Source organism: Cryptomeria japonica, chromosome 3 (genome assembly GCF_030272615.1).
Source record: "Cryptomeria japonica chromosome 3, Sugi_1.0, whole genome shotgun sequence".
NCBI classification, from domain to species: domain Eukaryota; kingdom Viridiplantae; phylum Streptophyta; class Pinopsida; order Cupressales; family Cupressaceae; genus Cryptomeria; species Cryptomeria japonica.
In genome coordinates, this window is record NC_081407.1 from 941588741 (window position 1) to 941601500 (window position 12760).

Genomic DNA, 12760 nt, shown 5'->3' on the forward strand with positions numbered 1-12760 from the left:
TTAAATGTTTGAATAGTATTTGAAGTCAAACATTTATATTTTTTTTCAACGAAACGAGTAAAAATTTATTAAACACAAATGAGAGTTACAAAGCAAGAAAAGCCAATGGCCTCACAAAGATCAAACAATTAGACATATTTGAAGTCAAAAACATATATTTTTTTTTCAACAAAAGGGGTAAAAATTTATTAAACACAAAAGAGAGTTACAAAGCAAGAAAAGCCAATGGGTTCACAAAGAACAAACAATTAGACTGTCCTATTCTTGCCAATAATTGCTCAAACATATGAGAATTAGACTGACCTACTCTATTCCACTGCTAGGAATGTGAGAAAAGGTTACAAAACTTACATGTAGACAAATTCTAAAATATTTCGAGTTAATACTAAGGCCATAAAATAATAAACAACAATTTTTTTGAAATGATTACAAGATGAAAAAGAAAATAAACGGAAATTACAAAAGAATTATAAAAGTATTTGAAAGAAGCAAATGCTTAATATAAAATTTAAATTTAAGCAATGCTAAAACCAATAAATTATGAAGGGAAGTCTAAAATATAAGGACATTGTTTATTTTTAAATAATTGTAATCATAAAATATGGTTGACACATACCCACATCAGACCTTTTTGACAAGGGGTATGTGTGTGTGTGTGGGGGGGGGACTGAGTTCATGGCATTTTCTACTAATGACTCAGTAAGGATAAGGTGTCATTTATGAAGCTATCTATCCCTCTTACGGTGAGGAGACAATTTGAAATTCATATGAAGTGTGTAGTTATGTTGTGGAATTGTTGTCCAATCAATAAGGGCATGTTCCCATGCAACTACTTAACTTATTTTGGCTAACAACCATTGCTCAACTTTTTTAGGAAATATTTGTGAAACTAGTGGCCCCATGAGTATTTTTTTTTTGCTTATTTTTAAGCAGCATCTTAAAATTGGTATTAATATTAGTAACGATTTGTGCACAAGAAAAAATAGAAATAAAATGTTTTAAAAAAGAGGGAAACAAATTTGTGAAGTCACATGGCATTTTTGGCAATATGCAGTTGCCACTTATTTCTAGTCCCCTATTTTCCCACAACTTATTTTCAATTCCTAAATAATAGATGCTCCACCAAAATAGAAAAAGATTCTAAAATCCTATCCCAACAATTTTAAATTTGCACGTGAACAATCCAACTACTTAAAATTAAGCAAAAAATGGACTTAAGCAGTTGCATGGGAACATAAGGTAAGCCGTGTCTCACCTCTTTGATCATTGAAAAATTATAGGACAAGGACAGGGCACAATATGCCTCAATAACTACAATCTTGTGCATCACAATGGTTGCTAAAAATGTATGAAATAGTTTTGTTGAAAAGTCAGTAGAAACCTTCAAACAAATGCAATCATTTGGAAAGATCAAAGAGAGAGTTGGAAGGAAAGTAGAGTAAGGTGTAGGAAGGGAAGGAAAATACATGAGAGGAGAGGAGGAAGATGCCAAAATGCGAGGAGGAGAAAAATGTGAGCAGAAGAGGAGAAATCGAGAGGAAGGCCCATGCTACAAGTAGCTTTTTGTATTATAAGATTATGCCCTCCTTCAATTGGAAAGATGAATAGATTGAGGAATTGGTGTATTGCAGTCCCTCTTAAACTTGCCCTATGTGTGAAGGAGACAAACATTCATAATAGCTATGATATTAACCTTGTGACAATTTATTATTATTGTAGCCTATATTTAATTGGTAGAGACCTATAAATATCTATGAATGGTTAGGGATTCAAGTGATTAGTGAGTATTTTGCTAGTTAATTGATATGAAACTATTCTGGATAAATATATCTCTTTTGGACTAACCATTCGTAAAATAATATCTTGATTACTAGACACGCATTAGCAAAATGGTTTGAATTTCTTAATAGATATGTCATTTAACAAGTAAGTGCATGACTTTTTGGTTGAGATGCTCATTATTTAGGAGAACAAAAGTGATTGTAATGTAAGCATATTTATTGTGGTTAAATGTAAGCTTGTCCTCTTTCTTTGGTGATTTTTTTTTTCGCAAGGGTTTCTCCACATAAGTCCTATGTTATGTTGCTGATTTATACCTTATTGTTGCTATCTTATGCTAATGTTAATCATTATTTGTTTTTGTTATAAGTTAGAAAAAGATAGGTTCATTAAGCATGGTTAACAAACTAATTTTTGACATCATAAAGAAGAAGGATCTAATCATGGGTTTTCCACAATTAAGACAACTTAATTTTCAGATTTGCATGAGTTTCAAATTTTCATGTTGCTACTATCCAAGCCTTCAATCTCATCCTTTAATTAGTTTATTAGATAAAGATTGATTTTCATAATCTTTGGTGTTGAACATGTTTATTTCCCAACATTCAAGAACACATTAAAAGTGGGTCATTTAAGATACACGATATTGTCTTCTTCTCTTTAGAGGCATGGTTTTTGTCATGATAAAGAAACATTTTATTTATATACCCAGCTTTGTACCCTGCATGGTATATGATTAGTCATGGTGGACCAGTATAACTTCAATCCAAAATTACACAAATCCATGTATAGATTTATTGGCACCTGTGCAAGACACCAAGGAAAAATAGTGAACTTGCTCCATTCCACCTTGTATGACCTCCTTCATAGGTGTGAGTTCCAAGTTAGCCATAATCATAGGCAAAGCTAAAGATTTTACTAGTTAGAAGAAGCTCATGCTTGGATGTCATATTTTGTCAAATAAAATTTGCATACCTGTAAAGGGGAAAATTTAGTGACTTGGCAATTTGTAAGGTAGAAGGAGAAATCACCAAATCACCTATTTTCACTTGGGGAGAGATGCCTTTATATTCAAAAGAAGGGGTAAATCCACTAGATTCATTTAATAATCAGATTCTAGGATTGAATACTGAGTAGATTGATTGAAATGCAATATGTTTGACCCTCTTTTGTAAGTTGACTAGTTGAATTAAGACAAAGTGTTGGAAATGAAGACAAATATGAGAAAACAATGAGCTACAGATTCAGGATTTCGTTGTGCACCTGGATCTAAGAAGTTTGAGATGATTCAGAGTTGCTCTACGAAATCTTCCAAAAGTAGTAGAGACCGTATGTTCGGACCAGGTCGCCCACCCTCTTGGTCCTTCGAAATTTCCGCTTGTCAAAAAGGGTTTCTTCGTCTCTGCAAATAAAGCTTGATTCCAGAGGTACAACTACACATCTTCTTCCTGCACACAGCAGGAAAGGGAAATGTGTTGGGAATAGGGGTTTGCCTTTAGGTCAAACCCCAGTTTTGGAATTAACCAAGTGGTTGAAATAATGTAATTGAAATGATTGAAAGTAGAAATCCACCTCTTTGTGGGGATGTTGAATTGATTGAAAATAAAATACTTATACATCCTTGTGAAGTTTTGCTTGCCTCCACATGGAATCATGATTTCATGAATTAGAATGATGATCTCCTCTTCAATGCTTGAAATCTTGACTCTATTGTTGCTCCAAAGCTTGAAGGAAGACTGAAAATGCTCAATTGCTCTTGAATGCTTGATCTCTTGAATGCTTAGATGCTTGCTTGAATTTCATGATCCTCAAATGAGAGGGGAAAACCCTCTTATATACTTGCCAATAGGATGAATTAATTAAATTTCCAACATGAGCCGACATAGAGGGGTTTTACTGCTTCAAATTTGAGATAGGTCAAGGGGAGGGGCCCAAGGATAGGTCCCCATTAAGGGGGACCGGGGTGCCACACCCTGGTCCTACCCTAATTTGGGGCAGGATCAAGGTGGTAGCTAGGTGCATCATTGAGTTGAATGAAGTTTTTGACATGTGTGAGCATAATCAGGTCTCTGATTAGGTCGAGGGGTGCAAACACTAAGGCAAAGACCCAAATGCGGTCGGAAATTGCAAGGGGTGAAATTTTAGGATGCTACAATACCACATGAATATATAAGATTTATAATGAAACTAATTTGTATGGGAAGGAATATATTTTGGCATTTGATTCACACAAAGATATTACAAATGATTTTTGTTTAATTACTTACCATGCTAGATTAAATAGCCCTTGAAAAATAATTTTATTTGTTAAAGTGGAGATTGATCCAAATTCAGTCCACAACTTTACCATTCATATTCTAATCCTTTCTTTTTCCAAGATTCTCAAGTTCTTTCTTATCCAAGAAATTCATGCTAGTATATGTTATTTTTTCTATGCATTTGAGATGGTTGGCTAAAAATAACCATGATTACAATGTAGGGGATGATTTAAAGTTTAGTTTTGTCCAGAATGACAACATTTTACATATGGAGAAAGTAAGATCTTCTATTTATATATATTTTTAATTTTACATAGTCACTGTTTCTAACTATATATGTTGATTCTTGGTTGCTAGATTATTGTATGGTTGTTTGCAATAATTTATATATATTTTAATTATATTTATATGTGATGATCTTATTTTAATATAACATGGATTCTAATTTTTAGTTACAATTGAATTACATAATGATATTTTAAAATAATATTAATAATTTATTAAAAATATTTTAAATATTTTTTATGTTTTAGTAATTCACTATTTTTTACTTATGAACTGAAGAGACCACAACATGGAGGATCTCATCTCCTGACACGACTACCCTCTATGAATACACTAGATTAATGATAGAGGTGCAAACTATTCTAAACATTTATCAAATAACATACTAAAAAGATAATAGCCATACATATTACCAATACTCTATGATAATTTATGATCAGATAAGACATTGAAAATGACAAGATGGTGATTCAATACAATTAAAAAATGATGCTATTTTTCTTATCTTTAAGATAAGAGTATTACACGAAAGAAAGATTTCCAAAATAAAAAGGCGGTGATTCAATACCATTCAAAGATGATTTATTTTCCTCAACTTTTAGGTAGGAATATTTACACCTTTATGCAATATTTCAATAAAAGATCCAAAAATAGTTTTTTAACCACATTTTGACCTTTGTCATTAGTTTTAATTCTCTCTTAGCAAGATGGTGCTTTTCTCTGAGGTGGAGTCTCTTATGTTTTTTCTATTAGTTTTATTTTAGATTGAGGTTATCTATCAAATGATAAAATTATATTTAATAATATATTTAACATTTGTAAATTAGATATAATTTTAAATTTCAAATATGTATAAAGTTGAGTCTATTTAATTGGTTGAAATTGTTTTATTAAGATTGTAAATAAATATATGAAAAATAATAAGGAATTAAGATTTGTTTTGATTGACATAAGGTGGAGTTTAACTTATGTGAAAATCTAATAGAGACCTACAAACTAAGAATTGAAAAATTAGATTATAGATAAGAGAATTGATATAACTAAGATCTAAGAAATCTCATAGTTTAGCAAGTGAATACAATAATATGGATCAAGTTTATGAGACATGATTTCATCAAAATGATCTTGAGAAGAATAAGGTTTTTGGTACCTACTGGACATATTCACTTGAAATATATATCTAAAGTGAAGAAAACTAGGTGGTTCTTAAGGGTACTATAGGATCTAGTATGTAAGGATTGAAGCTCAAGACTTTCTTGCAACTTAGTGAGGCCCCAAGAATAAGTCAATGATAGAAAGAGATAAAGTATGGAAATGGATGTTGATATGGTGGTGGTAATGGATGCCAATGTGGTGATGATGTAAAAGTACAAAGTTGTGTCACACTTTTATAAAGGAAATGGTCAATGCTAATTCAAATTTTTAAATTGAATCAATAGAACTTAGTGAAATATATGTTCTAAATTTTGAAATGATGCAAACTAATAAAATATATATTCTATTGTGTATTTTACATTTGTAATTTAAAAAAAAGAATTAAAAAATTATTTGAATATAATTTTTTTATAAAGTAAACACTATAATTTAGTTGTTGATAAAATGTTGAAATTGAAGTTACACAAGGTGCCACACTTTATTTAGTAAATTTTACCATTTTTTCTTCATTTTTTTGTATATATTGATAACTTGAAACTTTAGTGCATGGATATATTTTTTACTAATTTTTATAAATTATATTTTTCAATAAATTTGAAAAATTATGTGTACTGAAATATAGCTCTTTCTATTTGGCACCACCTTTTTTCTTCATTATTTATCCAAATTAGAAAATAATTATATCATCTTGACATAGATTCTTTTCTCTACTGCATCATATTTGTTTCAAAGTATTAAAATAAATTTTAGTATTTTTCTTTGACAAGATAATCAATCTTATATTTTAGTGTTTTTTTTATCATCAAAGGGCCGAAGCTGATAATATTAAATATATAATAACAAAAAATACATAGATAAGGTTTGATATGGTCTAAAGGGACATACCCTAAAATAAGACATTAACAATTTTGCCTAGATATTACTTAGGATAGAAACCAAAAATTTCAGCTAAAAACTAAGTCTCTTACTTAACCTTAATACTAATACTAACAAGACTGATTTTTTTTTCCAAAATATAATATCCTAACCCGACCATGAAGAGCTTCTGTCAAACTAGAAAATCATCGAGCATGAGAAGAAAGTCCAGGGATGAGAGAAGTATCCACCCATTGGATAATTATTATAACCTTCTTGCCCGACCATGCTGGATTTTATGGAATTGGGAAGCATTCAATCACTTATAGTGATTCTAGACCCCCATGAGCCATAACCTCTTTGATTTCTACTGCTTAGTCTGCCAATCTTTCTGTAGGAGCTAGTTCTATTAAGCCATGGAATTCCATATATTTCCTAATCCAATTTTTTTCAGTTGTTTTGGTAAACTGGAATAGTGCCCAAAGGAAATTAGCATTTCTCTCTATTATGAATTCCCTTGCTTTGAAGAATTTTTCATCTTTAAAGTATAAAATGGGAAACCTAGGTGGAGGTTTTCCATTATTGATAGTTACATTATAATCCATTCGCAACAGAATTGTTAATTTCTCATTAGTGTTATGCAAGACGTTGCTCAAATCCCTTAATAGACCTTCCTTGAAGACTTTCCTACATAAAATCTCTGATTTGTCCTTTGGCATCCCAAAATGGAGGAGGGTAGCAATGAATACCACTTGAATATCCATGTTGACCCTATATTTGTGATTAGTTATGATAAATTCTTTACCTAAGATTTGTTGAACTGCTCTGGAAATAATAAAATGTGATTCATTAAGCACCTCCTTCATTCTTTTTTCTTTAATTGCACCTAAAAATGCCATCTGCCTTCTTGATGAAAGGAGTTTGATAGGAGAATCTATTGTCTCTGCTACTATCAAATACTTGCAAACATAAAATCACCACATACAAGTCCCAAATATGGAGCCCTTAAGAAACAAAGAGTTATGTCAAAATCTGGGAGAAAGAAAAATTTTTGGAAGCAAGAAGAATGATGTTTGTGGAAGCTTGTTGAGGACTCAAAAGGATCATCAAATTTAGCAAAGACCTAAAAATATGATTACTCTTGCATGCAACTTGTCATTCACGCCCTTTCTAATAAATACTCTCTCCAGGTTGATAAGTGCCAAACTTAGTGGAAGCCTCCAGCTAAAAGACACTATTTCCTTTGCCAATTACTATATGCTATTTTTAGACTTTAATGAAAAATCCTCAAGTCTTTCCACCCCCACAAAATTAGCAAGGAACTTTTTCTCTAACACCGAAAGAGTTCAATCCACTTTCTGACAAAAAAATACTTCTCCATCTCATGACAACGACATCCCATTTTGAAAGGCGATCCAACTTATGATTTTATATCCCTTGATGTGATACAAAATTTGATATAATTTTTTTGGACTTCAACCACTTCAACTATTTGCATTTATAAGCCCATTGAAGGAGGTGTCAAACAAAATTTTTCAAAATAGATGTCTTTTCACCTTAAGAACCTAGTCATTAAGGACTACTTGACATTTAACTTTTTTGATGTTTTGTCCATGAAAATTTTCTCCCCGCAATCTAAAATCTTCATTATTAAATAAAATAATACTGCTAATACTGAATTTGACCGATGATGCTTTTTCAAAATGTCTATGATTTTGAAACCCAATTAGTTATTCCTGCTTCCAAAATCCTATCGCTGGACTCTACTAAGAAAAAATTCAGTAATTGCATGAGATGCCCTAGAACAGAAACAACCCATGTGACCTAAGCACCCTCTAAGAAAATTGAAATTTGAAAGAATGGATTACTCTCTTCCTTGGACTTTAATCTCCATAGGATATGGAACTCTGATAAATTTCGCATTGAAGCCATTTGCTCCCCTATTTGCTTGTTGATTAGCATTTCCATTTGCTTCTCTGTAAATATGGTTGATTGTAAAGACTTCAATTTTTTTTAATAATTCAATAGCTCTATTTAAAAAGGAATTGAGTCCCCAATTAGGAGTTTTACCAATCCTTAGAGCATTGATTATAATAGTTGAATCACCTTCAACTTCCACTTTTTTGAGACCAAGCTCCCATATACATAATGTAAGAGCTTCAATGACTGCTCACATTTCTATTATATTGTTAGTGTTCTTTACTAGAGCTTTGGCAATTTTTGCTACTATCACTCCTTCTGATGAGTGGATTATGCAACCTGCTCCAGAGGCACCTGAATTACCTCTAGAGGCTCCATCAAAATCCAATTTATACCAACCTTCCTTCAGAGAAGACCATTTTGACATTACTCTTTGTTTGATTGTTTCCTCACCTCCTTTCCCGATGAAGGGAGAAATATTTAAACCAAACAAGTTTCCTTTTATTTTCTGTCCCAGCAAGAAAAATGAGACTTTTTTGACTTATGGATTAAGAGTCCACTATTCACTATTCAAAAAAGTTACCAAGATAATTTTTCCCTTGAAAGATTCTCCTATTTATTTCCTTCCAAATCTCCCATATTAAAACTGAGGGAGATGATACCCATAATGAATTAAATAGAGTTGATTGATAAAGATTAAGCTAACTTTTGAATAGACTCAAGATGTCATTTGGCAAGGCAGTCATCCAACCCAAGTTTGTGCATAACCACTGCCAACATTTAGAGTCAAAAGGACATGTCAGAAGAATATGATTTGATGATTCTTCTTCATTTTCACATAGGGCACACTCTAAAGGACCCAAGCAATCAATCTTCTTAAACCATTTTGTTGTTAAAATTCTGCCCTGTAAAGTTGCCCAAGAAAAATAACCCACTTTGGGAAGACATTTTTTGTCCCAACATAGAGAAATGAGAAGTTTGTTTTTTTCAAAATTCTGTTTATCAACTATTTCTTTATATCCATCCCTTAAGTTACATATTCTTGAATTTGCTCCAATCCAGATGATCTAATCAGATCCTTCTTTTAATACCAGAGATCTCTTCTGAAGAATTACCATTAAAGATTTAATTTCTACTCTATCTGTTGGAAGTTCTTCAAGATGTTTCCATTTCCACCCCACTAGATGATTATCTTATGCCTTCTCAATATAGTCTCTCACAAAAATGCCCTGCCTAGCATCTAAAATGGTTTTTAAGCTATTCTGCCCCATCTATTTATCTATATCCTGATGCCCACCCCATGAATTTGACCAAAAGAGAGCTTTCCCTCCATCCTTCACATTCCATGAAATCCGATCTTTGATAAGTTTTCTGCAGTTCAAAATGAAATTCCATACCCTCGAACCTTTTGGAGGATTTTGAATTCTAAAAATACCTTCTAAGCTTATATCCTCCAAATATTTTCCTTTTAGGATTCTAACCCATTTCCAATTAGAATCCTTATAAATTTTCTAGACTAGTTTTTCTCCTAGAAAGATTTGTTTTTTCATAATTGGTTCCTCAATCCAACACCCCCCAAAGATTTGGGTTTAAAAATCTTTTCCCTGTTGGCAAATGCACACTCCAATGAGAAATTGTAGGTGATTGAAGGTATTGTCATTGATAGAAACCTTGCAATCATGTGATACCAGAAGGCAAACACAGGCACCGACACCGACAGACTCTACACCGACACACAAAACACCAACAGTAAAAAGGAAGAATACTGACACCCTGGCTGAAGGGAATTTTATGTATTTATACTTTGTAATTAATTGTTAAATCTTTTGTAAGCCGACATGGCGGATTGTAATATGACTCATATATGTATGAGATCATTGTAGATCACTTGAAAATAATGATATAGGATGCGAAATATACAGACCTAATATGCGAAATATTGGTTAAGGGTTTATGTTGTAGTAGAGCTTAAACCGGTACTGAATCTGGCATAGCAGATGCTGATCTAAAGCAGTACAAGACATTGGATTAGTATAATCCATTTTTGTAAGTTAGTGAGACTTCTTTTGTAATTGAGCAGTGAGCTCTAGGCACTTGGCCTTCTTGCATGTGCAGGCCCCTATTGTAAGTAATGTTCCCTTATTGGCTAGTAAGCGAATATTGTGGGTCACAAATCCCACCAAGGTTTTTCCCACAGTGGGTTTCCTCATTAAAATACCGTGTTGTGGTGTGCTTCTCATGTTGTTGTTATTGTTCTTATTTACTGCATTATTTCTGGTTTACTAGTACACAGTTTTAATATGCTTTTCATGTTTTAAATCAAGTAATTTGATATACCGGTTAGATACTGATTCAACCCCCCTCTTAGTATCTTTGGGAATCCTAACAATTGGTATTAGAGCCTGGTCCTCTATTTTCAAAAACCTAACAACTTGAGGAAGATCTTGTCACCGGTAGAGATGGAAAACTTGAGAAAGCAATTGGAAACAACTCTTACAGACTATGATGCAGAAAAAGTGAAGAATATCAAACTTGAGGATGATCTGAAGGTTGCTCAGGATATTATTTAAGCACTTCAAGAGAATTTTACTATTGCAAGGAACAAGAGGAGAGAACTTTGTGAAAAGATGCAGAATGAGGAAAATGAAAATGAAACTCTTAATGATTTGGTAAACAAGCTAAGACAAGAAATCAATACAACAAAGAATGAGATGCATGATATGACTATGAGATTCTGTAAAGAAATTGAAGACAAAAAGAAGAATGAAGAAGACTTGGTTAGAAGACTAAATGATGCTGGAAATGAAAACACAAGAATCAGTCATGAAAATGATATGTTGAAGACAGATCTTATGCACACACAAAATGACAAAACTGAACTCATGAGACAAAAAGGAATCTTGGAGAATGAACTGATTGCTGCAAATCAACACAAGGAGAAATTCAAGAAAAGTTCAGAAGAACTTGGTGACATGCTGAAAAATCAGAAACCTAATGGTGATACAAATGGCCTTGGCTTTGAAGTTGGTGAAAGCCTTGGTACTGCAAACAATCATGATCATAGAAAACTGGTAAGACAACCTACTGCTTACAAATTTAATGGCAAATGCTTTAACTGTAACAAGTATGGTCATAGAGAAAATCAATGTAGATCTAGAAATCATCAGAATACTAATACACCCACCGGTCAATGTTCTAAATGCAACAAAGTTGGTCATAATTTAGAGAATTGCAGAATGAATGTAAGATGTTATATTTGTGGAAGATTTGGACACTTATCTAATCAATGCAAAACACATACCGACATAGGATATGGGAAAGCTATTCAGAAGAACAATGTGACTTGTTATGCCTGTAACAAAATTAGACATATTGCAAAATTTTGTAGAAGTAAGTCATCACCAGCAAATACAAAAGGTCCTAGTTTGAAAGGTAAAGAAAAGGTTGAAGAGGTAAAGCAAGAATTCTCAAAACAATGGATCAAAAAGTCAGATCAGAATGTTGATGGGAATACTCCTCCACCGGTAGAACAGAGTGACACTCCACTGACAGGAGACTGTTCATCTAACTGAATAAAAATCCTTCAGGGGTTTAGCAACAAAATGAAAAACTTTCTATTATTCCCTCGATTGATGGTGAGAAGTTGAAATTACTTCTATACCGACAGATGAGTTAAGTTGTGACTTAACCGACGAGCATTAAATATGGTAGTTGGATAAAATGACATTATAAAGCAAATGTTTTGGCTCCTTTTTCATTCACTGAGCATTCAAATCTTCGAGAGCGCGAAAATTCCCGAGCGAAGGCATTCTAAGCGAAGAAGTGAAGCAATCCATCAAAGCATTCATCCCTAAGGCAGATTGAGGTATTTATAGCTATGGCATCTTCATCCACTCTTGAATTTATTGCAAACCCTACTATTGTTGAGGTTATTAAGCGTCCTACACCTGTTTTCAAACTGGTTCCCGAAATTGCAAAGAAAGATGATAGCATAGGTGCATTTTCTCAAATTCCTAAGGGAGTAGTATATGCTGAAGACCCTAGGATGTATATACATTGTCATATTGAGGAATTAGGTGATGATGAGATTAAGAATATGTATAAGTCTGTGATTTGTGATGAGTCTGGAAATGTCAAGCCGGAACACAAAATAGTGGAAACCCTAGGTTCTACTGAAATCCTCAGTATCCCAGATTTTCCCATGGATATCATAAGGATTGTGTTAAGCAGAGTACATGGTGAATTTTTTTGGTTGGAATCAATTCATAAAATCACAAAAGAAGCGGTAAAAGCTGTAACAGGGTTACCCTCCACCGGTAACAGACCTGACAAAACAAAGAAGGTCCCAAATGACATAGTGATAAACCTAACTGATGCAACATTTGATAAAAGGTCTTTAAGGGTAAATGATGTAAAAGACATTAATGTCAGATTTATTAGTATGATCTTAGGTTATAAGGCTACACATGCAAATAGGTTAAATTCTGTTTCTAGCCTATGTATCAAAA